Below are 27,389 nucleotides of genomic sequence, written 5' to 3' on the forward strand. Positions count from 1 at the left end.
CAACATATGAATTTTGGGGGGAAATAACTCAACCTATAATGGTTCCCAAAGGGAAAAAAAATTTTCATGTGGGCAGGCATGGAGTCTTGTAACACCACCCTTCCCCAATAAGATTTTCTCACACGGTGCCTGGTGAATTGGTGTGGTCATTCTGCTGCTACACTGTCTGCTGGCTTGGGCTAATCATTGCACTCCTACTGTGTAGTGAACTGTGGCACCCAAAGCTAGCTTACTGACCTTATGTCTTCTCCTAGCCAGCATCCTTTGATCATTCAAGGCTCACACCATCCCTAAAGAGTACCTAGATATTCCACTGAAAGTCAGGAAGAACTGATCTAACCAGGCATCAGCTCTCAGGCTGCACATGCAGCTCTAGCAATCACTGCCTTCTCATTGACACTTCCACATCTATTTGAGAGTTCAACACCTTCTGCTTTAGAGTTACCTACAAACAGAATTTTCTGTTTTTCTCTGTGAGTGGCAAATTCTCCTCACCATTGAGTTTTGTTTTTTTTTTTTTTACCACTGAAGATTGTTCACTCACATTTCTACTCTCAGAGATTACCTGTCATTACCAAGGTGACATCTTCCTGCTCTAGGATGGTTATGTGTTTATACTGCTCTTCACAGCATCATCACTGATTGACTCTTGAGCCAGTCAATTGACCGATGCCTTACCCACCCCATCCTGGAAGACGATGAGGCATTTTTCCTGCACAGGGCCACACCGAACTTTCCAGGCACCACCAACTAACTCAATTTATTCTTAGCTTCTGAGATCCATTAATAACAGCAACAGTGAACACATGTTACTATGTGTCAGACTCTTCTTGCTATTAAGAGGCCGAGACAATGGGGCCTGAAATATCATGATTTTGTTATTGTCGTTGTTTATGGATTCAGACTAGAAAATTTAAAAATTCAATATTATAGCAAATACATATTTTTATACATACAAATAAATATACATATTTATTTATATACAAAATATTTATATATAAATATATATTATATAAAATATTTATACATAAATATATTATATATAATTTTATAAAATATTTCTATTTTTTATGTATATATAAAACTCTAGAGTTCCATAGATTCCCTCAATAATTAGTTTCAGTTAATATGGATTCTCCTGGGGAGGCAGAATGAAAGAACATTTAAGTGCTTAGGCGATAGGGTCTGGCAGGACCAAGTTAAGGTCCCGTTTCTGTGACCTTGAGCAAGTTAATTAACTTCAATAACCCCATGCGTAAAATGGGAAATAAAAATAGCTCCTACACATAAGGTTGTATTTGTGTAAAGCAGGGTTTCCAAAACTTGCCTAGTGTTAAAAACCACCTGGAACATATTAAAAACAGATTCCAAAACCCCTCTTCTGGAGAATGGGATTCAGAAAGTCTGAGTGAGGGCTCCCAAATTAACATTTTTAGTAAGTACCTCAAATGATCAGTATCATCAGGCAAGTTTTGAAAATATTGGTGTATTAAACAGTTTATATCCCAGTCGGTAAATGTAAGTGCTTTTCTGTTTATCAAAATTGATTTCCTAGAGACCCACCGGGAGGAAGCTGGCTAGGCTGCTCATAAGCCAGTTTCCTTTTCCTGGTCACACCACTAAAGTGCAGTTCCCAGATCTCCTCACTTCTCAGTGACCCCATGAGATTAGCCACATCAGTGTCAGCAGAAACAGTTTGTCTCTTTCCTCTCTTCATCTCCCTCCCTCCAGTCTGATGGCTGTGTATACTTGAAGGCAACCTTGAAACCACAAATTAAAGATGGCAAATGCACAGTTTACAAATTTCCCTGGTTTGTAAATGACTTTGTAGCATTACGTCCCCTGCTAGCTCACACTGGACTGCAACATGAAGAGGGATAAAGCTTTATTGTGTTGAACCACTGGCTTTTGGAGTTGTCGCACAACCAGCGTTATATATCTTAACACATCCATTTTATATGACCAGGAATTACTGAAACTGTCTCATCTCCTTCCTTCAAGGTCTCAGTCTCTCTGATCTAGCTTGCATACCACTGCCTGATGCTAATCTTAAGACTACATTTTCTTCCCCTCACTTACCTATACAAACATACATTAATGACTTCTTTTATTTACCTCATCAGGTCAAAACTCTTCACCTTTGTTTTAAGAACCCTGAATATCTCACCCTAACTATCTAAACATTACTTCTAGAGGATAGAAAAAACAAAATGTCTAAGAGAAGTATAAAGAACTAGGGAGATATAAAGATAATTCTTTCTTTGTGGAAATCTTGTTTCACTTGGTGTCAGAACCACACAATATAGCACACCATTTTTTTCTTTTATTTTTTTATAAGGTAGCTCTATCTCTCCTGGAGGATGCCATTGAATGTGGGGTCCATGTCTCACACTTCCTTTTTATCTAACCTAGTCTCTGGCACCATACTAAACACATAGCAGGAATTCAATAAAACCTTGTTCCTTGATTGTTGAGCTGAGTTCATAAGGTTTTACACCCCCTTTCTTAATCATAACTGTTTATTTCTGAAATGGAGCACCTTACACAAAGTGCTGGGATAGTGTGAGCAACTAGAGAAAGTATTCCACTGAATGACAGGCAAGGGGTGAGTAAAAGGGGTGTGGTTTCCTCGACTGTAGAAACATGTTGAGAGCTGGTCTGCTGTGCAAGACACCCTTCAGTTCCATATGCAGCGGGAAGTAGTTATTTGTTCCCAGCTACTTAGAAGTTTGTGTACAAATATAGAAAGTACCCAAATCCTTAGATTTTTTTAAAAATAGATTTTAAAGGAGAAAAGAATCATAAAAATTATCTAGTCCATCCCCTTCATTTTTATAGATGGGAAAATGGCATGGTGAAACACAGTTTGACCAGGGGAAGGGTATAGCTCAAGTGGTAGAGCGCATGCTCATCACCCAAGAGGCCAGAGGTTCAATCTCCAGTACCTCCTCCAAGTGGAAATCAATGAAGGAACCTAATTACCTCCCCCTCATTAAAAAGCTTGACCAAAAGCCATGTGTCCATATTCTGGTTTCAGTCCAACATGTGTGGCTTGAGCAAGCCACTCAGTTTCCTTCAGCTTCAATTCCACATGTAAAAATTAAAGGAGCAAGATGATATGTATTTAAGGCCCCTTCTAGCTCTGGGATTCTAATAGTTCTACATGCTTAGTAAGTACTTTTAAAAAAAGTAATGTTAACTTATAAATCCACATAAATAATGTGATTTCTATATTTATACAAAAGACTTTGAAAAAGTTTTTATACAAGACTTGAAAAAATCATACAACATGCTGGGTTAATAAATATACTATGATATTCTATTTAGCAAAAATATGGCAAAACTAAGTTAATGAGCTCTTAGTTTAAATCAATATAAATGAATTACAACCAAAACTAAAATTATGGACTATTCTTTTAGAAAGCTGTGGTAATAGATTTTTGCCTGTACTGCTTTATTTAAATCTATTTTTGAGCATATAATGAGTGAGTTTCCCCAGTACCTAGGTTATGACAGGGACATAAATTAGGCACATAAAGGAAAAAACTTCTGCAAGCCATCATATTACTACTTAGTACATAAAAGAAATAAAATTACTAAATGATACCCATAAGATTTTGGGGGGGAGGAAGTATGCAGCTTTTATAGTGATTTATTCCAACAATGCTGCCTACAAACTAGATCCACACTTATTCACTACAAACTATATATAACTCAGGTATCTGCACAGAATCCTCTATCCCTTCAGCTCTAAGTAAAACTGTCCCCAAAGCCCCTCCCTGATTCTACAGCCTGTGCAAGCTCAAATCCCTCCCCAGGTTTTCTGTGAACAGAATCATATATCCCCTGCCTTCTCATATGTGGATTCTCTGTTTTGCTCCTCAGCAAACCAAACGTGAAATTCAACAGCCATTTCATCCATTTCCACAAAAGCTAGAGCAAAGCATTAATGAGAACTAAACACCTTCCTGAAGATCAAGGATCACGAGGAGGAATCACACAGCAATTTTAAGATTCTTACTAGACATTCCTTTCTCCAAGGACCCTTCAACCAGCCTGTCACCAGGAGTCCTCTCTTGGCACTTCCTGCTATAGCAGACTTCTCTCATCTTTCTTCATGCCAAGGAGCCACAACAACAGCAAATATGTATTTTCTCATCTCAGAGAGAGCAACTCAGCCCCCTTTTCTAAAACTTTCTTCAGTTCTCAGGGCCTTGGGTCATATATTTGGGATATTTTTCCAAAGTTGTCTCCTCTTTAAGACAGGATTCTTTTTGTTGGAAGTTACTGAAAGCAACAAATCAGCTTAAGCCATAAGGGAGATTCCCTGGTTCATGTAACTGGGAAGTTGGGGGTGGATTCTAGGACTTAAAACAGTGCCATTTAGATTTTCTCACTAATTCTCCTGCTTTTCTCTGGATGTTGGCTTTGTTCTCTCCTACCTGTCCATGTTGAAGGAGATATGGAAACTGGCAGCTAGGGGTCATTTCATTAGAGCTCACAATTCAAGAGGAACAAAAGACACACTTCATCTGTTATTGCCGTTCTCCAGAGGCAGTACGGATCCTTACAAAAGGCTGTCATGTGTCAAGACTGATGAACCACACACACAATATGGGGTACAAGAACGGCTTCTTACTTACATAATGAGGCTTTCTGGAGAGACCAGCCGGAGGTACTTTCCATGCTAATCAAAAAATGGCATAAGAGAGCCAAGGAAAGAGACTGGATCAAGGCTTTTATTTTGATTAAGAGGTGGGGCCAGAGCGAGAGTTCCTATGCTTAGACAGGTGCTTGCCTGGTTTGAATCTCCCACCAGCACCAAAGAAGAAGCACTGACCTTTCTTGTCATCTTACCCAGATGGGAGGCAGAAAGGGAGAGGAAGGGGTAGGCTGAAAAGTTTGTTAGCAGTTTCCAAAATATGGAGTCAGACTATTACATTAGCTCAACTTAAGTCACATATCCAATTATCAGAATCATCACTGCATCTGGCAGGATACAGTCCTGTAACAGATCCTATGCTCGCATCTGTGGCCATGGGGTCAAGATGCTGAAATTGGCAGCCACACAAAATCCAGTGTAATGGGTGGTGGGAAAAGAGCAGATCCTCAAAGAAAAGATACATGCTTTTGCCAAAAAAAGTTGAGGTAGCTGGCTGAGCAGGAAAACAACAACAACAACAACAACAACAACAACAACAACAACAACAACAATAATAATAATTCTGTATCCCAGTAAAGAGATTACAGAGCTACCTGGTAAGATCTTTTTTTTAAAGTCCCCATCTTGTTATGTGTGATGGGTAGCACATAAAATCAGCAGAGGTACATAATACAACAGCACTGAAGTTTGTATTCAGAATGAACTAGTTAGGAATGTAAAACCACTCACTAGCTCTGGGGACTTACGCAGAAGTAAAATAAGAAAAGGGAAAAGGAAGAAAGGAGAAAATAAAGATTTTTAGAGACTGCTGAGTAAGTGCCAAGTAATATGCTAACTGCTTAATGTGGATTATCTCATTTAATCTCCCTTAAGAACCCTATGATTTGAATGCTGTTGTAACTCCCACTTCATACATATGAAACTGAAGGGTAGAAAAGTTAAATAACTTACCCAAGTCCTACCGCTAGAAAGTTTTGGTTCCTGAATTCAACTCAAGTGCGAAGTGTGTGTGATTAACCACCATGGCTTAACTTCTCTAAACTTCAGTTCATTTCCCTGTAAGATAAATAATGAATAAATTTTAAAAATTAGCTCTGAAATCTTTGCTCTTCAACCAGTCCTCCCAACTGCAACTTTAATTTTTTTATTATATTATATAAAGCAAATTCTATCTCTTCTTAATTCTCACTGCCAGCTTCAGTCTGATTCTCAAAGATCTCACCTTCAGGCCCAAACACCTCTCAAAGTATTTTTTCAAATTAAGACAATTCCCTCCCTGAGAATTGTGCTTATAATTTTTCTAGCTCATATAAAATGATCAAAATAAAAATGATAAAGAACAACAATGTCATTACTATCTCACTATCACACAAATGACAATGAAATCGATTTTTACTAGGAGGATAGGCAAAAATCAGGTAGTCAAAATTGCCTTTAAAAATCTATCCAAGCCCTGCTTTGAGGCCGACATTTAATTTGTAATTTAGTAAGTCCAGTAGAGCTAGATCTGCCCCCAGCACTGAGGAATACCACCTTTTTTGATTGAGCCCAGTGGAATATTGGGCTTATGTTTAAAAAGTCGTGTATGAGAAATACATACCTTTAATCAATAAAATTACATGAATCACAGCAAGAAACTCAGAGCATGAGAGGTGTGAAGAAATTAGGATTAGTTGTGGTAAGAGTAGATTCAATGTGCCTTAGAATAACCATGAAGAGATGAGATCATACTGACATTTGAGAAAGATTATCATTTCAATGTGGAAAACAACTGAGAGGAAAGAGACCAGCATGAAGGCTGCTGTAGGACTTCAAACTGAAAAACAATGATAGTGCAAACTCAGGTGGCAGCAGTGGGGCTGGAGAGAAGGAACGGACTCAAGTGTTATTAGGCGGTAAAAGTATACAGAACAGGGTATTTGATTGGATGCAGAGGATGAAGGAAAGGAAAGAGTCAAGGATGTAGACTGGATAGTAGGATGATTTCCATATGATACTACCAACACAGAAAACACTGAAATAATGAATTTGTGTTATGTGGGAAACTGCCCTCCATTAAAGCAGCATGGTTGCTCTTTCAATATCATACCAATCTTTTAACCAAATAACCCCAGGTCTTTTTTACATAAACTTCTGCCAAGCTAATGTTCCCCAATCCTTTATTTTGTACACAATTTTTTAACCTCTTGTTCCAGTACGTAGCAGTTCTCAATGTTGATGCTCTCATCTGAAAATGTGTGAACTATAATTAAATATGAGAAACATGGTTAAATCTATGGACAAATTACAAATTTTACAGTCAGTTTTTTTTTTTCTTTCACTATCTATGAGATAAGTCCATCTGTCATGTGTATGACGAATAGAAATTTCTGTGTGGCTCAACGGGATAGACAGGACAAGACTACTTCCTGTAGATCTGAGCTACAGGAAGATCAATTTTAGCTCTATATTAGGAGAGCCTTTCTAGTATTTGTAGCTATACATGAGTGGAATGAGATAGTATATGTTTTGATGTTCTGTCTCTAATGGTGTTTAAGAGGATTCAAGCTTTACTGGAAGAATTAGATCAGATGATCCTTCCAAAAGAAAGAATGATGATGATGATGATAATTAATAATATTACACTGAAGCCAAAATACACACTATCATTAGGGTGTGCAAAAAAGCAAGACTCTACTATAATTTGACCTTATCTTGCTCTAGAGCTCAAATCCTGATGATGGCAGTGGAGAACACAGTTTCATCCAGTTTAAGAGAAATACCTTCCGTCAGGTTCTTAACCTCTTTCAAAAAGATTTTCAGTTTTCTTCATTTTCCTAAGGTTATGTGTAGGGATATAGTTGAGCATAAGAATACACAAGTCAGCAGGGGTAGGGAGCTACTTCTTCCTGTACTTTTCTCCCAATTCTCACTGGACTATTGAAGATGTCCTTAGTTCTGTACAGATACCAGGTGTCCATGGTAACCATATACTGATATGTGGGTAGCACCTTCTGGCTTGTAGCCATTGTACTGAAGCCTGTGGCTGAAATCTGTTGTCTCTGTCATATTCTCCTGTCACTCTGAAATCTCTTTATTCTTGCTCTAGGCATTTTCATGTCCACTAGTTCCATCTTGGAATGTATGGAAATTCTGGACCACCTTACATGTCACATTCAAGCTGAAGGTGACATAAAGAGCAATCTTAGGACCATCTATCTAACTTGCACCTCCTTCCACTGATGCTACATTACTGCTTTTGTACTATATTGATGTTATGCTGCACTAGAAAGAAAATTTCTCTGAGAGGCTTGTAAACTTCCTAGGATATATATGAAAAAGTAAAGCATTAGTCTGAAAATTTTTGGATTCACACAAATACACCTAGAATTTTTACCTGTCTCTCCACATTCCTAGGGTTTCTCTCCCAAAGAAAAGAATGGTGAAGACCCTGCCTCTTATCCTTGCTCTCATTATGACTTCTTTCTCTTTGGCTCTTTTTACCAGTCATCTATTACCACAGTAATGCTGTGTAACAAGTCATTTCAAAAACTAACTGGCTTAAAACAACTGTCATATATTTTCACTCACACATCTGCAGGCTAGGAGTTGGAGATTGATGAACCTAGGTAGGCTCGACTGGCTTAGCTGCAAGCTGAAGGATAGATCCAAATCAGATTCTCTATTTCTCACCTTCGCTGGTCCAGTGGACTAGCCAGTCACATTCTCCTGACCATGGCAGAGGTTGCAAGAGGACAAGCTCAACCACATGAACACATTTCAAGCTTGTGCTTATGTCACATCTATTAGCCTTTGCAATAGCCAAATACTTTCCACCTACTATGAGGCCAAAACAAGTCACATGACCAAATCCAACATGAATGAGGTAGCAATGTATACTCCAGCCATGGAGATGAGAAAGAGGCAGGTGAATATACGTGAACAAAAATCTAATAGACTATACTCCTCCGACCAGCACCAGAAAAATTCTCTACTTCTTCTTTCTGTCTGACAGAAAGAGATAAGAAGAGACCAAACCATGTATCATTGACCCTCTCATTTACCTTCCCATGGAAGAAACCCATTAGATCACTGAGAAGAGAAAAAACACTGGGTAATATTTCAAATATATTATCCCCAAAGCAACTGCAATATCATTTAGTCCAGGTCTTTGGTAAGCCTTTTATGACTTCAAGTCATTTAATTATCACCACAACTTAGTGTAACAATTTATTAGTCCTCATTTTATAACTATAGACATTGATAAAATTCAGAAATTTGATCAAGTTCACCCAGCCAAGTGAAAGAGACAAAAGTCAAACCATGTGACTCAATAATTTATTACCAGCAAGAATTCAAGTTCAGCAAGAAAAGCCAGCAAAATACTTTAAAATCCCTGCCAATACACCAGTAAGAGAACTCCAGGTTTTTCAGACTTGAATGGCTAAATCTTAATATTTCCTATAGACTTATTGTTTCCCTGAGCATTCATTGTGTTGTCTTAGTAGCCATCAGTATGCCACTAATTTGTTTTGCCTAGTGACCTCATATTTTGCTCCAGAACTCGTGGTTCACGAGTCAGAAACTAGGACATTTCTTTATTTAGCATCATCTAGTCTCCAGATACAAGGCATTGCTATCTGTCATGGTAACTTTATACCTTAATTTGGGAAAATCAGTAAGAGCAATAGGGGCAGAAGTCCTAGCAGTAACAGAGATCAGGAATGAAAATGTACTTGTCTGAAACAAATAACAAAAGGGTCATCTGCAAGACACACACACAAACCATAAAACACAGGAGGAAGTCCCCAAATCTGCCACCATAAGTTACTACTATCACATGATGTGAAATCAGTAATGACAACAGCAATGACTCAAGTTAATTGAATTCTGAGCTCCCTCATTGTCATCTTCACACCCCAGTAGGTGCTCAGGCCTCTTTCTCTGACTGAAATCATCTATACAATACCTTCCACTAGCTCCTTCCAACGTGTATAATACATAAGAAATAAAATCAAATCTCTCTTTCGATAAGTAGCTCACAAAATGGTTGAGTGAGTCTTGTGCCCTTTGCTCACTTTTTCTGCAAAACCATCATCCTCAGATCAAAATAGTACTTTCCAAGTTACGTACCAGGCATTGGCCTAGACTCTGGAATACAAAGGTGAACAAGAGAAACAAATCTTTGCTTTGAAGAGTTCATATTCTGGAAAAGAAATATATGCAATAAGTGAATGAAAGATAATTTTATGTGGTGATGATCACTGTAAAGTACGTGACGAAGGTTGAGAAAGGGACAGCAACTTTAGATTGGGTATAAGGGAAGATTTTCTATGAATAAATATCCATCAAGACAACCAATATTCTTCTGTGATAAGAAATGACACCAAAATCTCAGCAGGGCTGTCTGCTCTAAGTCTGAACAACTCTCCAGGGTAACTGATATTTTTATGTTGATTCAACAACGCAGGCCAGTGGGGTCTCCACTTTCCTATAACTAAACCTGCTAAAAGAGCCTATTTCTCCACCAGAGATGGCAGGGAAGGAAAGTCTGGAAAGCATCACAATCAATGGCTTTTCATGGTCACCCTCCTTTACAGCCAGTTGGCCAGAACCAGTCACACAGCTCTGTCGAATATCAACCACTATTGGAACTCTGCCCTCAAGATGTACCCTTTAACTTGGTACACAAGGACCATGTTACCTATGAACTCCCTTGTTTATCTCTCCTACCTCTGCCCCTCTTAAAGCAGAGTGGAACATGTTCACTTCACACATTTACTTCCACTTCCAGAAAAGCTCTTCCTGTCTCCATTCACCTTCCTCACTTTCTCTCGGGTATGAAACTTGTGTTTCATAACCCAGTATACTTGTCATCTCCTCTGGAGAATCTTCTATGACTCCCCCCAAGCTGGGTTAGTACCCTCTTCTGTGCTCCTACTACCCTACACTTACCTCTGTACCTGTTACTTCATTACTCCTTTCTCTCCCTAGCTCTACACTAGTCTACAAGTTTATGAAGAATGTAACCATGTCCTCCTAATTATTATACCCCAACATAGTTTCTTAAAGACATAGGAGTCCATTAAGTAGCTGTTGAAAGAAACAATGGGGAGAAAAATAGAACCTAGAAGGAGATGCTGGATTGTCAAGTTGGCCAGCAATATAGTATTGTTTACAAAAAATAATGAAATCATGAGAACAGGCACATTTGGTTCAAGAAGAAAGAGAACCAGAATTTTTTTTTATTTTTGAGAACCAGAATTTTTTTGAGTTCCTGTCATATACCAAGTATTATGGATGTCTAGTTAAGGTCTGAACATAATGAATTTGAGATGCTATGGGAATAATCATTAGAACGTGTCCAAAAGATAGTTTAGATAGAAGTCCAGTTGTCATGGGTGAAGAACTGTAGATTTGAGATTCATCCATCCAGGTGGAGATGGGATCCATCCAGTGTGGATCTCTGTGTCTCAAGCTCTGTGTAACAATACTTGACAGAAATGAAGTCTGGTCAAGTCAACAGCCAGCAAGTATTGGGTGACAGTGAAGAAAAGCATGTCTGACATCCTGAAGCAAGATATAATTGAGAATTCTAAAGGATATATTCTATGGCAAATGGGAGCTAGTGGAAAAAGTGTGAGGCTGAGATGAATTCTATTATCCTTTTCATTGGCGTTCACCTTGATTTTGCTGTCCTGTGCCCCACGTCATTTTTAAATCTCCCACAATTCCATTATGAGTTAAAGTTACCACCATTTCTGAAAAGAGTTCACCATATCTTTCTGATAAAGAGGAAAAGAACCATGAGGGTTGAGAGGGACAAGGACAAATGAAATAGGAGAAGGAAGCAGAGGGCAGGAGAGGAGATTTAGCATAGAATCTGAAGGGGCAAGTACATTTTGAAGCAGAAGGAAAATAGCTGAAGGGCTAGGGAAGGAACAGTTATACAGATGTGGAGTCTAATTATGGTGTATTTCTAGTGATTATTTCCAAATATATTAAATAAAGGAAGGAGCCAGAGGAAGAGCAGGAGAAGAGAGAAAGCCAATAGGGATAAATGTAAATTAGTTATTAATCACTTAATGATGAAAGTAACTTTTCAATTTACAGTTAGCCACTGGGAATTCTCTGAAAATTTTTATTTATCAGCTGAAATGTCACTTCCATCTGATTTCACGTCTCATATCATTCATCTCTGATGCATGAGAACTAGTTAACTGTCAGCACAAATCTGGGAAGTGCCACATATTGGCTTGATCGGACTGCAGAAGAATCATGTGCGACTGAGTCACTTCAACATAGAGCACTGTAGCTCATGACGACAGTCTCTTGAGCTCAGTGTCTGAAATCTCCCTGTTTCATGCCACTTGTGGAGCTATATAGACAGACTGTAATAAACTGGAGGTAAGAAATCTTTTGTCCGTGTCAGCTCAACTCCAGTCCTGTAAATATTGCTATAATGCAGTTGCCCTTTAAGCCTCTTTGATTTTGACATCACTCATCCAGAATTTGCAATACATCCACCCCTTTTGGAAGAAGTTTATTTTTCCTAAAACCTAATGACTCTCTGAGTTTCCATTTCTAGAAAGTATCTAACCAAATTATTTTTGAAATGCATTCTACAGAATAAATATTCAGGTTTATTTTTTAAAGGGTTAAACTGAGGACTAAGCAAAGTTAAACAGATTTATTTACTATGAAATTTCTAAGATTCTTTTAATATGTTAAAGCCCATTGTGATTTTCTTAAAGGCAGATATACTTTGAAGCGATGCCAAAAGCTATCTGACCTTGGAACCCCTTTTTCCTGGAACATATTTTGGGAAATATTAATCTAGCTTAAAGCATGCCAGCACAGATTTCATTTATCTTGAGAGCTTCTACTACGTGACAGGCATCGTGCTAGCACAGTCTGAGGAAGCAGACCTAATCTCTCTCTGGGTCAGACAGACATTAAATTATAATTAATTTAATCATTCTGAGTGTGCAAATTACTGGAGGAAAAGTACAGGGGAATCTAACCTAGCCTAAGAGGTGAAGGAAGGCTTCTCTGTGACACATTGTTTAAACTGAGACCTGCAAAATGGGTGCGAGTGTGTTAAATGAAGAGAGGCAACAGAGCATTCCAGGTAGAGAAAACAACAGATGCAATGGCTCTGAGGCAGGACAGTACGGCCAATCTGAACAACTGATAACAATCCAGCAGAGCTGAAACGCAGGACACAGTCCTCAGGGAGCACACTTTCTGGCTGATGAGAAGGACATATTCTATACTTTACCCTTCTAATTCCAGACCATGAGGAATCATCTTTTCCAGCCAATGATGAACTAGTTATTCAGGACTGATACATCACTAAGAGTAACCTCAAGAGCAGGAATAGGTATGAACATTATCTCTCTGAAGACACTGGAGAGCTACCAAAGTAATCACCTAAGGGAACGTGACTCCAGAAATAAGGGAAGCTCGGAAAGGTGAGGGGAATGTTGGAAACCTCTCTTAACCTGGAGGCATTAGCCAGCTTGGAAGCTCTGGCTGGGAGCTGAGAAGCTTAGCAGGGAAGTCAGCAGTTTCACAGAGTTTGGGTGACAAAAATTATGTCCAGGGCCATAAAAAACAAACTGTGGCTACCAGTGAGGAAATAGAGTAGGAAAAATAGATTAGGAATTTGGAATTAATAACTACACATTACTATATATAAAATAGATAAACAACAAAGGTGTGCTGTATAGCACAGGGAACTATATTCAATTTCTTGTAATAACATATAATGGAAAAGAATCTGAAAATATACATATATATGTTTATATATGTATAATTGAATCGCTTTGCTGTGCACATGAAACTAACATTGTAAAATAACTACATTTCAATAAAAAATGGGAATTAAAAAATTATTTCCAGGGTGTACCAAGGAGAAGGAACACAGGTTAAAACACTGACAGCCTCCATTTGGAAAAACCAAATGACTACAGCCTATGTCTAAAGTGAATGTTCACAAAGGCTAAATTCCAGCTTCAAATCAGCTCAATCTCTGTTTAGATTAAAGTGATCCACCTACCCTAACTGCCTACCAGAAATAAAAGTAAATTCCCTAAGAATCCTCATTCTAAGCCTCAAATTGTCTCTACAAATGGTGGTTCACAATAGAAGACATTAAAGGTCAGAAGAAAACACCAGATTCATGAAGAAAAAGGAAAAGAAATACAGAAAATGTAGAACACTGCTTAAGAAACATTTGGGGCTTGGTGAAACCTTGGCTAACATACCTTGAAGTTTCAGCACAAAAGGAGTGAGAAATAGAGCAAAAGCAATATTTCTACAGCTAATGACCAATAACTTTCTAAAACTAAGGAAAAAATACTAAGCCACAGATGTAAGATGCACTGTCTTTCCCAAGCAGAATAAATGAAAGGCACATCTAGACATACCAGAGCAAAACTGTCAAAAATAAAAGACATATATCCAATCTTAAAAACGAGAGAACAGGACAGATTACCTCCAAAGAATCAATAGTAAGATTGAAAGCTGACTTCACAACAAAAAAAGTAGAAGCCAAAAATACTTTAAAATATTGAAAGAAAATAACTGCCAAACTAGACTTCTATATCCAGCCAAAGATTTACTCAAAAAAGCAGGGGAACTAAAAATATGTCCAAATAAATAAAAGCTGAGAGAATTATGCTCCAGTAGACCTATATTAAAAAGACACCAACACAGGGCTTTCAGACAGAAGAACCACCGTCATAGATGGAAGCATAGAAATGACAAAAGGAATTAAGGAATGAGGACTAATGGAAAGGATAAATATATATGTAAGAGTAAATAAAATCAGTTGTATTAAACAAAAATTCTATCTTGATGTCAACTATACATGTATATGGAGAGAGAAGACAGAAAATAGAGGACAAAAATAGCACAGAAGTTTAGGTGAGGCTAAACATAAATGAAATGTTCTAAATTTCTTGCATTGCCCAGGAACAATACATTTACACTACACTTTCTAAGTCAAGGATGTATGTTGTAGGATGTACAGTAACTACTAAAGAAAAACAAAAGAATAGATAGCTAACAATCGACAAGGAAATACTAAAGTAAAATTCTTTTTAATTTTTAATTTTTATGCAATTTTAAAGCTCACACTCCATTTACAGTTATTACAAAATATTGGCATATATTCTTTGTGTGGTACAATACATCCGTGTGGCCTATCTTACCCCCAGTAGTTTGTACCTCCCACTTCCTTACCCCTATCCTGCCCCTCCCTGACTTCTCCCCACTATTAACCACTAGTTTTGTTCTCTATATCTATGAGTCTGCTTCTTTTTTGTTATATTCACTGGTTTGTTGTATTCTTTTGATTCCACATATAAGTGATAATCATACAGTATTTGTCTTTCTTTGTCTGACATATTTCACTTACCCTCCAAGTCCATCCATATTGCTGCAAATGGCAAAATTTTGTTCTTTTTATGGCTGAGTAGTATTCCATTGTATATTTATATGGATCAAGAAGATGTGGTGTATATAGAGAGAACTCATCTGTTCATTGACAAATTGCTTCCATATCTTGGCAACTGTAAATAATGCTGCTATGAACATTGGTGTGAATGTAGTAGTATTTTTGTTTTTCTCATATATATACTCAAGAATGGAATTGCTGGGTCATATGGTAGTTCTGTTTTTAGTTTTTTGAGCAACCTCTATACTGTTTTCCATAGTGGCTGCACCAATTTACATTCCCACCAACAATATATGAGGGTTACCTTTTCTCCACATCCTTGCCAGCATTTGTGTTCTTTTTGATGATCACCATTTTGACAGGAGTGAAGTGATATCTGATTGTGGTTTTGTAAATTAAAATTCTTAAATTGAACTTCTGCTCCTACCATAATGGACTAGGTAATGAACTTGCCCCACCACCATAAACAACTAGAAGACTGGACAAATGATATGAAACAACTGTTTTAAGACATTAGAATAAAGGCAGCACACAACTGTGATCCCTAAGAAAAGAAAAACAAATGAGGTAGGGCCTATTATTGCCAAGGCTTTCCAGAAGGAACCATTTTCAAGACTAGAACACAGGAAAGGGTTAACCAAACAGAGCATGGATGTCGCATTGACTTAAGGAACTAGAAAATAGAGTTTGAGGAGACTGAAATGGCTGGAATTTGTGGGACAAGCTACCATTAAGAAAGAAGATATGCAGAAAAAGAGATCCCGAAATCTGCATAGGGATCCCTTGAGTCAGCGGCTGACAATAAGCTGTGCACGGATAAGGTAAGACTAGACAAAGACAGGATAAAAGCAAAAAACAATCCCAAGGCTCATATAGGGCTGGGAGAATTCTAATTCCACCCAATTGGTGTGAAGAAGCTTTTTTTGACTATCCAGAGCATTCGTAAGATCCCAGAAGGGACACATCTCAGAAGTAGAGCTAAACTGACCCTAGAATAAAGGCTATCCTAGATCTATATTTTTTATAAAAGATGAAAATAAATGAGGTTGGGGGGGAGGAAACTTTGAAAAGATCAAGTTGACCCACAAAAGTCAATACAAGAGAAGGTATGAATCTCACTCAGACAGATGTGCCAACACTAAGGTCTCTGCAGAGCATGCACTGTAGGTCCTTCTTCTAGGACAAGGTGAGAGCAATAGCATTGGTGGGAGAATATACAGGTTGCCTAGAGCACCACCATCCAAAAGAATTTAATGCATGCTACATAATATAAATTTAAATTTTCAAGTGGTCATATTTTTTAAAATGAGTATGATTAATGTCTATTTTCTTTAATTTGATATATCCAAAATATAATTTTGGCATACAACTAATGGAAAATAAATTGTTACTGAGATATTTTACATTTTTTTCATGCAAAGACTTTGAAATACAGTGGGCATTTTATGCTTTCAGCAATCTCAATTCAGACCTTCCTCATTCCAAGTACTTTGCAGCCATATGTGGCTGATGGTTGCTATATTGAACAGTACAAGCCTAAAGCTAGGGAATCTGGGTTTGTCAGCTGTGTATAAGAGTTGTCTAGGAAAGCCTGCATCTGGGGACCTTGAGCTTGTAAGAAGTTGCAGCCCTTCCAGCTGGGGATATGAAGTCATCACTCCCTTAGACAAGTAACCATAGAAGCTGAGTTTGCATGCAGCCCCTCATGATTCTCCAGGGTTATTTTTGGACAATCCTGTTTGTCATACCATAGGATAATATTGCTAATATCCCAACTATTTAATTAACGGGTCTGCCTCCTGTCATTAAAATAATATAGCTCTTCCAGGTGCTTAGTTAGACCAGGAGATAAACAGGAGTGATCCACTACAAAATGTTCAATCTTTCAGGGTCATTGACTGCCAGATGTCACCAATGAGAATCACATGCAAACTGATAAAGATCATTTCCATACTGGATCAATCATATTTAATAAAGGCATGCCATTTGTTAGGAAAAAAATCTACTTTACTACTACAGAGAGCAACAAAACAGTAGATAAATAGACAATGAAAGGGAGTAATTCTTGGGTATAAAACTGCTTGCTGTGAAAATCCACGAATCCCACAGGGCATGCTGGTATGTATATCTAGACCTTATATATGTAAGACACCATGTCACTTGTTTATAGTTATACATTTTTTCATGTTACTCAGTGACATAAAATACCTAGTTTTCCAGATATTTTACATATTATTAAAACACTGTAATTCATAGATCTGAGCCACAAAAGGAAGATAGATTTCCTCTGGTCACTTAAACAGTAATTGGCCACATTTCGGCTAAAAAGCCACAAAACCAGAAATACTCAAAAGGCTTGTTTGTGGTAAGTGAGTACAAAGTAGATTTTGTCTGGCTCAGTGATTAGAAGGTCCTGAAGATCTCGTATGGTTAAGTGTCATCTGGTAAATGTACTTACTGAGTCTCTGAATTTCTCCTTTCAACTTAACATTCAGGCCTTCTTTAGCAATTTTCAGATTCCTTAAAACATTCCTATAATCTATTTTAGGAAATGTAAGAAAACAAGACAGTACATATATTTTTAATGAACATCTGAAGCCTCCCCAGTGACTCTCACAGGAGTCTTCCCTGTAGCCAAAATTCTCAGCTGGAGTCGGTGGCAAATTCTCCTTCCTAAATGACTTTCCTGTTGGAAAACTCAGGCAGCTGAAAACCTGAGCACACTCCAGGAACACCCCCAAAAGGGACTGTGTACTCTGAGGTTGGGGACATGATATCCTTTGATAATAAACCTACTGAGGGAATTTCTGCAAGACTATAAACAATAACAACAACCACAACAATACTAATGGATATCCAGTATCCATTGAATGCTTATAACACACAGGCATTGGGCTAAGCATGTCACATGGTTCCCTGATTCTATTTGTACAACAACCTTTGCAGGAGGTACTCTGGTTTTCCCCTGAGGGAATATTAGGGGAAAAAGTAATTTATCCAAACGCACCCTGCGAGTAATGGTGGAGCTCGGATTTGAACCCAGACAGCCTAATTTCAGACTTCATGTATTTCTTGCTACACATAGACTCTCACTTATGAAGAAGCTAAATTCCACTTAAACTTCAAAAGCAATTCAGACTCCACCAATAACCCTATCCACATGCCATTCTAGACCTAAAACTCATCCAAGTATCTCTCTTCTTTGTTCCCAAAGCATGTTTGCATTCCCCCAGCTTGTCTGCAGTTCCTATTCACCATACGTTTTTGCACTGTTTAAATTATCTGGAGTGGGGAGGGTATAGCTCAAGTGGCAGAGTGCATGCTTAGCATGCATCAGGTCCTGGGTTCAATCCCCAGTACCTCCTTTAAAAAATAAAAATAAACCTAATTACCTACCCCCCTTAAAAAAAAACAAAAGAAATAAACATTAAATTATCTATTAACTTCTCAGTGTCTCCCACTAGATTTACATTTCTTTAAGGCAGTGGTTTGACCCTGAAGTGATTTTGCACCCTCACACCCCCAGCCAGGGCACATGTGGAAATGTCTGGAGACACTGGCTTGTCACTACTGGCAGAAGGATGCTACTAGTATTTAGTGAGTGATGCTGCTAAACATTTCACCATGTACAGAACAGCCTCCCACTAGGAAGAAATACCTGGTCCAAAATGTCGATAGTGCTGAGGCTGAGAAACCTTTCTGTAGACAAGGCCAACTATATATTATTAATCTTTATATTCAGCACCTAATACAATATCTGAAACATAACAAGTACTGAATAGACGCTTGTGGAACAAAGCTCAGCTGATACTATAGGTTAGAAAATTATGCTCCATTTAATGCTATTTATTTGAAAATGCTTCCCTAAACTTCCCAGATTGAGCTGGCCCTCCATCCTCCACTCGCTATCATTGCCTTAAGTCACCCACCAGACTGAAGAACTCTCTTTGGTTTAACATACTTGTTAGATGGTAATCTCCTGTAAGTCTTAGATATATCACTCTCTCGGTCCTGGCGTATACAAAGCAGTTTTTAAAGATACTAAAAAAGGCTGTATCGAGAAATACTCACCATAGGTGACTTGTTGGCACCTCCCTCTTCAGAATACGCAGCCTCCTCTTAGTCCCAAATGCTACAGGGCACGCAGCCACAAGGGGACCTCCGGTCAGCAGAGGGTAAAGTCGTCTGGTGGGATGAGGCTGGCCCTGATGTGCATTAGTCTTTTCTGTTTTCCGTTTTCTATTATGCAGCCTGGAATATTTATTGTCTACAAGCTGTAACAGCTGGCCCTACTCAAGTGGCCCTCTCTCAAACGTACGTTGTTCCCCGTTGAGGCTGTGACTTTATTTTTATCTGTCTTTCACAGGTCTGAAGAAGCCTGTTGCTAAAACTGGTGTCAGGACACTCTGCAGTACATGCTTTCTCTTTTTTTTTTTTTTTTTTTTTTGCAGAGGCAGCAGAGTACAAGCAAGCACTCCCGTGAGAACTTGCTACCGAAAGAGCTGTGATTTTTCTCATTGGAAACAGGTGAAGTAGGATAAGGTACACCATGGTTGCTCTCGTTCAAGAGCAGGAAACTGAGTGTCTCCTACACAAGGCATTGAGAAAGTGGCTGTTAAATCTCACTGGATTATTACCAACCTATTCAGCCTCTTTTCATTAATGTTCTGTTTGATCACAGTCTAACATTCTAATATTAGTACAATAATGGTAATCTCATGTCCCTCGTTACTTGTTGATGAATTATGACCTGCAGTACTCAATCCTTCGCCTAATATCTCAGTCTTTCTTAGGCTGCTTTGGTCTAAGGTTTAATTAAGATGTTACTCTGGTGTTTTTAAAGCACTAGATGAATAATCATTTTTCAGTAGAGCATTCTTTATATAGAAGAAAATGCCATTACAACTTCCACTTTTAGCTATGACTAAGTAACTACTAACAGACCAAAACTCACACCAAAAACACCGGGAAAAGCTGGATAAAATTTTTTAAAAAGATTTTAGAGGTACTGGAGAGCTTCAGAGCCACCAGGACTTGAGGAGCCAAGCACTCAAAGAAACAAGATGTTCATGAGAATTAGCTTGACACCTGTGTGCCAGTTTTCCCTTTGAGTTATTTTCCAAATTTGTAGGACTTTGGAGCAAGAAACATAAGGATGGTCAGTAAAGAAGCAGATATCAGCTGATAAGTAGCACTTTGAATGGCTGCAAGAGGCTAGGGGGATAAAATTCTGAATTCAGGCCTAAATCAAGGAAGCCAGGACTTGAGGGACGAAGAACCTGTGTCGAGGAAAGGATCATTTTTAATAAATGGTACTGAACTGTGGCATGCCTGCCTGAGGGGAAAAAAAAGAATCTTGACCTTTATATCATACCATTAAAAAAATCTTTTCCAGATGTATTTTAGGTTTAAATGTAAAGTTTAAAATTAAAAGCTTCTAAAGATAACATAGGAAACTATATTAAGGATGGCCAAACAAACTTTTAAGCACCTCAAAGGCACTAACCATAAAATAAAAGATTAATTTAATCAACTAGACTATATTAAAATTAAGAACTTCTGCTTTTTCCAATACACCTTTGAGAGAGTGAAAAAGGTAAGTCATAGAGTGAAAGAAAGTATTTTCAATTCATATATTCAACAAAGGATTTGTATCTAGAAAATATAACAGCTCCTTCAAATCAGTTAGAAAAAAACAGACAACCCAATTTTTAAAAAAATGAACAAAAGACTTACACAAGCACCTCATAAGATGATATCAAGTGGACAATAAACATAAATATGTATCAAAAGCACTACACATCATGGAAATTCAAAGGAAAACTACAGTGAAATAGCACAATGATGGCTAATATTTAAAAAGGATAGCACCAAGTGTTCATGAGATTGTGAATAACTCAAACTCTTTTAAAAAATGGAAATTGGTGTAACCACTGTTTGGCAATATATGCTAACATTAAATACGTACATAACTTATGATTAAGCATTTCTACTCCTATGTATACACACTGCAGAGATGCAAAAGTATGTTTATCAAAAGGCATTCACAATCATGTTCATTGTAACACTATTTGTAACACCCCAAAATAAGAAACCACAAAATGCCTTTTCACAGTAGAATTGACCAATAAATTATAGTATATTCAGATAAGGCAATATTAAATGTGGATAGAATGAAATACTGTAATAGTAATAGTTACACAGTAACAGGAATAAAATACACACAACATTGATAATCTCAGTGAAGGAAAGAAAGCAAATACAAGGGAAAACGGACTGTGCAGCTTCATTTATTTAAAGTTTAAACATACACAGGATTAGCTGGTAGCACAGATGTCAGGATAGCAGTTACCTTTGGGAGGGATGGTAGGGACTGGAAAGAGTGTAAGGGAGGATTCTCGGCTGTTCATAATACTCTGTTTCTTGATCTGAGTAGTAGTAGTGTAACTGCTCATGAAAAAAGTCCACTGAGCTGTGCACTTATGATTTAGGCACTCCTCCTCTGCGTGTTATATTTTAGCACAAAGTTTATGCTCTAAAATCTCATTACAAATCAGATGACAAAACAGTGTTTATGTTTTAGGAGAAGACTACAGAGGCTGTATTAGGTGGCCAGGTTAAAAAAAGAAATTCTGACTTCAATATATTATTTGGTTTGATTAAGACTAAATCTTAATTTCTTCTTCCTATCACACATTTTCACCACTTGACATTACATTATATACTAACTTATTTATTGCCTGCCCCCTCTGACTAGCATATAAGCTACCTGAATACAAAGAGTTTATTTTATTCAGCATCTAAAATGGTACAGTAAAAACTCCTTAATTGGGGGGAGGGTATAGCTCAGCAGTAGAGCGTGTGTTTAGCATGCAGGAGGTCCTGGGTTCCATCCCCGGTATTTCTGATAGATGAATAAATAAGTAACAACTTAATTACCTCCCCCAACCTAAAATAAAATAAAATATCAGGAAAAATAAATTTAAAAAAAGAATCATATAAAAAAGAGTAAGTTTAAAAAAACCATAAAGTTAAAAAAAAAAAAAACTCCTTAATAAATATTTACTGAATGAATGAATCATGCGCCTTATGCCCTTTACTGATCATTGAAGCTTTCATTTAAAGTTTGTTTCAATTTCACACACATGAAATCTTACCGTAAGCCCTCAATAATTCCAGGTCTTAAGCAACTTGCATGAGGTGGGCAGTAAGTAATTAAGAATTTAAAAGTTCTGGAAGATAACCCCTTAATCCTGCTTCATAGCTACAATGATGTCACTATAAGAAGAAGACCAGAAAGCATTTTAGAATAATCTTTTGGTTCAAGGGAGTTTCTTGCCAGCCCACTTCTCTACAAAATCTTTAGTTTTTTAAAGGAAGAAAATTGTTCTACCTGTCATTCAGACAAGAAGAGGGAGGTATATATGGCTAAATGGTAATGCAATGACTGGACTAGTGTCCAAAGCAGGACATCTGCTGACTGGTACACATCTCTACTGAAACCACAGAGGGAACGTGAAGCAGTGGTAGAAAATCTAAATAAAAACACCCCTTTTATGAAACAGGTGATACGATCTCTTTCCCTATGGGCCAAGTGACCCCAAAGCATGTGATGTTTGGGCTCAGATAAGCAGCACAGAGGGGAAATCAGAGAGCTCAGGGAAAGCCTGTGCAGCCCACAAGGCATGGGGGGGAGCCTGGGCAGGTGGCCCTGCATGGGTAGGCACGGAGAGAAGAAGCAACAATGGACACAGCATCACAGGGGTCCGTGAGTCATTTAATATCAAGAACAAAGGTGAGAAAAGTTGGAGCAGAAAGAGAAAGCTAACAACAGTCAGAGAAACTGCAGGGGAAGGGGAAATACCCAGGGAAGCAAAGCCTACTTACAAAACCGGGTATTGAGTAAAGACTGAATCACCTGGCATAAAGAGAAGTGGGAAGAGGAAAAAGGAGAAGGAAGGGAGAAGGCAGTGGGACAAACGGTAAGGCAGCTGTCATCATCAAGGGGGCAGAGCTAAAAGCATGTTTGTTGATGTTTAATTTAGCTATTTCATACATTCAGTTAATACTTTCATTTTTAAAGCTAATTGTAAAGAAAATTAGTAACTCTCCAAAAAGATTTCTAGAAGATCATTAGTTTATATTTTTTTAAATACCAAATTCCAGAGGACTGATGCCCAGTAAGCCTGTATATAACAGAGGTATCCATCCTCCTTATCCAGCAGAGAAGAAATGGAAGTATTACATGGCAAATATGGGTGGTTTGAGGAGTGCCAGTGATCAAGATTGTGTTTGAAGGATATTCCTTCATTGCATAAACAGGGTAAAACCGGACATACAAACCTGCTTCATTTGTACCCTGAGTCCATGCAGTTAGGGTTTGGTCTTTCTTCACAGCATAAATATGGCTCAAACTCAGTATTGAAAGTTTCATCGGGTCAACAGACACTGCTGAGAATTCAAAATTAAAACTAATATTAGAACCTGTTCGAGGCTTCTTTTTTTAAAAAAGAAATGCAGGCTCATGTAAAACATATCCTAGGTAGGTTATTAAAGCTCTAAACTGAAATATATTTTTTTTCCATGGAGTTTAAAATGTTAATGAAATGTTATTACCAGGGGCAAGGGAAAGGAAAGGATTAAACAAACTACTGTTGTGTAACTCCGACTTAAGGGACAATATCCATGATGAACCTATTATCTCTTTTTCCAGGCAAGATATTTACTGAATCCACTTTTTAAACCAGCCAAAATTGCAAAATGCAATTCATTCTTTAAATAATTGGAAATCGGTATTGTGAATGGATTTTGATTGCTAGAAAAAAAAGTTAGCTTTTTCTTATTAGCAAAGCACAGCTGAAAATGAAGATGGAAGACAAATAAAATGTGGACTTGTTAATGGACCCTGGAAAAATAAATGAGGTTTTCTTAATTTCTTAGTAACTGTGGAGAGAGTGTTTATGTCACAATGAAAAAGACAGCTCTGTCAAAGCTCTGAAAAGGAAGCATATAGAAATGGGTATTGAATTAGGTTATTTTTTTTCTTCCTAGCAACTTTTTAAAAAAGTCTTTTAAAAATAAAAAAAACTAAATATTAAATCACTTATTCAGATTTGACTTTTCTTGTATTTGTTGAAATCTTAAATACTGAGGAAATATACAGGCTCATTGATTCCAGCAGCAAATAGATTTTAAGTTTTATAATCCGGTATAAACAATCGAGTCTTAAATCTCAAAATAGATCGAAAGAAAGGGCTCTGTTCCAGAATCAACCTTTAACTGTATGTAAGGACTGGAGTTGGTTCCTCAACTTCTGAGAATTCACTTACTCATTTGCAAAGTAAAGAAAATAATGCCATCCAGCTCAATACTCACTGTGAAAATCAAATTAGATAACAGAAGGAACAGGCTGCTGAAAGTGCTTTTTCCTGTGTCTAGCATCTCATTCACTGCCTGGACATTTGCTAACTGGCAGAGGCTCATATGCCCACTACTGGGCTGCCACCGGAGTCAAGAACAAGGAGGCTATGTATCAGTCAGGCTTCTCCAGAAAAAAACAGAATCAGTAGATTGATCTATCTACCTACCTACTTACCTACCTACCTACCCACCTACCTACCTACCTATACATAAAAGTAGATTATTATTATTTATTATCCTTTACGTTTTCCCCCTCTATTCCTTCAACTCCTCTATTTCACTGCTGGACTCTCACATTTCCAAGGAAATTCCTATCCTAATGCCATGATATCTTGTTCCAGACCACAAAGAGAAGCAGGGGTAAATTTTAGCATATTCACATTGTCTTGAATTTATTTCCTTTTCAGAGTGTTGGCTAACCCCCATTTAGGCAATTGATAGTATCTACTTAAACTACCTATGGCATTTTTGCATTTTGTTATGGCATTTTTCAAAGTTCCTACTCACCCAGAGTTGGATGAAATATTTTCCAAGTGCATCACTTTGTAAAGCTCTCCAGAGTGAAACACAAGATTAGTTTAAGGTCATAATCATGATGGTAAAAGCATAATCAAATTTATGTTCAAAGTTTCTGTAATGATTTGAGAAAAAAAAAATTTGTCATTACAAATTGTCATCAGCAGAAATGTATGTCTTCCAAACTTTAAAAATAAATTGATTAGAAGATTGCTTAATTGATATTCTCTGCTTTGATTTTACAGTGCTTCTGTTAAATTTTCAAGCCCATCTCCAAAACAGATCTACCAGGTACATACTAATCAATGTCCCTGTCAAGTGAATATTCTATGGAGTACGGGCCCCACAACCCCTACTGAATGGGCAGGCGGTCATCTGACCCCTCTGCTCGGTCTAGCTGACAGGATGAGGATGGTTACCTGACTTGAGCTGAACCAACTGGAATTTCTTCCAAAACTAAGTTCAAGGACTCAAGAACTCAATCTCTGCTGGGCACTTGACCTGATACAGGATGCAACACCAAGGTGGGGGGATCTATGTTAGTCATAAGCAAATGGAGCAGAGGAACTCTATCTACTAACAGAGAATCATGAAGCAGACAGACACAGAAATCTTAGCAGAGAGCCCTGATAGCTTACGAGACAGGAAGAGAAAAAAAAAAAAGAGATACTGTCTTGATTTCTGCTACTGTCCTGATTCCACTTCCACACCAAGTGGCTGACAGTTGCATTTGCTCCTTTGGGTTCTAAAAAGATGCCCTGGTGTACATATAATAAATTAGACATTTTACATATACTAATTTAAGTGGTATCTAAGAGTAGTCTTCTTTCCATAAAATAAACTGATTTTACCATCTCTAATTCTGTAATTCTATGAAGACATTTTGTATACAACCCATACACAGAAGTGAAATTAAACCAAACCCTCATAAGGATCCTACAATCCAGATACTACTAGAATCACCATTTTACAAATGAGAAAATTGAGGCACAGAGAAGTTTAGTAACTTGTCCAATGTCATTCAACTAGTATTTAAGGTCATTCAGTTAAGAATTAAGCACAGACTGTGGGGCTCCAGGATCCACAGTCTTAAGAACTATATAATTTACAGCATATCAATCATTTTTCTATGATTCAAATAATCGTATTTTAGAGAAGGCTGATGGTAATTCATAATTTATTTAGAAATTGCATTAAGCAGAATAAATAAAACAATGCAGCTATTAGAAGGAGCCTGAGAAAACTATTAGCATTTGGAATTACGAGTTTGATATGCAGATTAAAGTCATGAAACCCCTAACCTTCCTATGTAGAATGCCTCATTGACCACTCTTTCTCAGAGGAGTTACAAAGAAGATTGATACATGATAAAACCATTATGATAATTAGGGCATTTATTTTAATTTTCCAATGAATAAGCAAACATGAACTAGAGGGTAATAGGACCAAATAATTATTAAGCACTCAAGGGAGTTTGAGTAACAGTTCTCCCATGGCTGAGAATCTCCAGTTTAAAATAATTTCTGTATATAGCCTTCCTTCCTCTATAACATGTATTTACTTGACATGAAACACAAGAAGCTAAAACTACTGTGGGATTAAATAGAAATTTTTAAGGTTGGGTTTTTTTTTTTTAATTACTACAATTGATAGCATTTTAAGATAAAGGCAAATATAACCTCTAAAAATAAGTTTTAAAATGTTAATGGCCAAGAACATAATGATAATAAGCAATGTTATGTTTTGGATCATTAAGAATTAGGCAATAATAATCTGCTGTTTATACCCTGAACCCAATTCTGTGAGGTACAAGAGAAATAAAGGGTAAAATCCCTGCCAGTAAGAGTATACAATCTGACTTTCAAGACAAAAGGGACCCGTGTGAAGAAATCCAGACTGATAAATAAGGGTACATTTTGTTATTGATTCATACTCCCAAACCATTAAAAAAAAATCTGATCAACTCCAAATAGTAGAATATAATCCAGCCATAGCATCATGTGGTATAAAATAAACATCTAACAGAGAAGTTAAAGACAGTATCTTGTAGTAAGAAGGTACATCTTTACCTTATGCTTACAAGATGAGAAATATTTCAATAAGCAGAAAGAAGGGAAGAATCTATTGAATTCCAGAGAGGCAGCAAAACCATAAGTTTGGAGACAGGCAGTATTACACTGCAGTTGTCTTTCCAATATCCATTCTTGCCACCACATAGGTCAGAAGATAACAACCCCAGTTCGAGGAAGGAATCAGACCGCAGGCAGTTTGGGCAACTCCATCTTTCTTTCCACAGTCACTGGTCCAAATTATCCAGGCCTAAGCCAATCAGTAAATGGCATGTACTGG

The 27,389-nt window shown here is 37.5% G+C and overlaps 1 long non-coding RNA gene across 1 annotated transcript in view; it reads right to left on the minus strand.

Annotated features, from left to right (window-relative positions):
• The window catches only part of LOC116154359 (uncharacterized), a 305,717-nt gene that overhangs the window by 240,860 nt on the left and 37,468 nt on the right, over positions 1-27,389 (minus strand). Inside the window, exons 3-5 of the long non-coding RNA XR_004138226.2 lie at positions 25,032-25,155; positions 23,448-23,555; positions 5,615-5,719 (exon numbers count right to left, since the gene is read on the minus strand). This is a non-coding gene — a long non-coding RNA (uncharacterized LOC116154359). The remainder of the gene's footprint in view (positions 1-5,614; positions 5,720-23,447; positions 23,556-25,031; positions 25,156-27,389) is intronic.

The sequence above is a fragment of the Camelus dromedarius genome, chromosome 6 (assembly GCF_036321535.1).
Source record: "Camelus dromedarius isolate mCamDro1 chromosome 6, mCamDro1.pat, whole genome shotgun sequence".
Lineage (NCBI taxonomy): Eukaryota > Metazoa > Chordata > Mammalia > Artiodactyla > Camelidae > Camelus > Camelus dromedarius.